The sequence below is a fragment of the Priapulus caudatus genome, unplaced genomic scaffold (genome assembly GCF_000485595.1).
Source record: "Priapulus caudatus unplaced genomic scaffold, Priapulus_caudatus-5.0.1 Scaffold2174, whole genome shotgun sequence".
Lineage (NCBI taxonomy): Eukaryota > Metazoa > Priapulida > Priapulimorpha > Priapulimorphida > Priapulidae > Priapulus > Priapulus caudatus.
In genome coordinates this window covers 37427-38713 of record NW_014579235.1, presented here as the reverse complement: position 1 = coordinate 38713, position 1287 = coordinate 37427, and positions in this window count along the sequence as shown.

The following is a 1287-nucleotide window of genomic DNA, read 5'->3' as shown; positions in this document are numbered from 1 at the left end:
GGGGAGGGAGAAGAAAGATGAAGGGAGCGAGAGAGAGAGGAGGAGGAGAGGGAGCAAGAGCGAGCGGGAGAAAGCAGAGATAGAGAGAGCGTGAATGTAAGAAGGACGGGTGCGAGAGAGAAGAGCGAGAGAAAGATAGCGAGAGGAATACATGGAGAGAGGCAGAGAGGGGGAGCTATCGTGGCAAACGCTAGCAACCGGCATGCGCGCGTGCTTCCACGTCCACGTCATCATCATCATCATCATCCCCGTCAACGTCGTCATCATCATCATCATCATCATCCTCCTCCTCATCATCATCATCATCCTCCTCGTCCACGTCATCATTATCATCCTCATCATCGTTATCATCATCCCCGTCCACGTTATCATCCTCATCCTCGTCAATGTCATATTCCTCACCCTCATCATCAACCTCATCATCATCCTCATCCTCGTCTACGTCATCATCATTGTCATCACCATCATCCTCATCATCATCATCATTATCATCATCATCCTCACCCTCGTCCACGTCATACTCCTCATCATCATCATCATTATCATCACCATCATCATCCTCGTCCACGTCATAATCCTCATCATCATCATCATCATCCTCGTCTATGTCATCATCATCATCGTCATCGTCATCCTCGTCTATGTCATCATCATCGTCATCATCATCATCGTCATCATCATCATCATCATCAGCATCACCGTCATCATCATCATCATCATCAGCACCACTACCATCATCACCAGCGCCATGTCCTACCTCATAGTGACATCGGAAGATGACTCATGCTGAGTCTGCGCTTCATAATGCGATCGCGTGAGTTTTTTTATTATTTCACTTATAATCGAATCTTCCTGCCTCGACTTATCGTGAAGACCTTTCTAACATCCACCCCGACAAACTTTTTTTTGAACTGCAGCTGACGACTGCGCTCAATTAGGAGCGGTGAGGTGGCGTGGTGAGGGATCAGATCCGAAAGAGATATGAGAGGATAAACGGATATCCACCAGGAGTGTTGTATGTTCGTGAAAACATCGCCCCTCGCTCATTGCTGCCGTAATGTGGCTTCAGTTGTGCGTCTGTGTGTGTGTGCGTGCGTGCGTGTGCGTGCGTGTGTGTCTGTGTGTGTGTGTATGTGTGTATGCCTGCGTGTCTGCGTGTGTGTGCGTGCGTGCGTGTGTGTGTCTGTGTGTATCTGTGTGTGTGTGCGTTGTTTGTGTGTGTGTGTTGTGTGTGTGTGTGTGTGTGTGTGTGTGTGTGTGTGTGTGTGTGTGTGTGTGTGTGTGTGT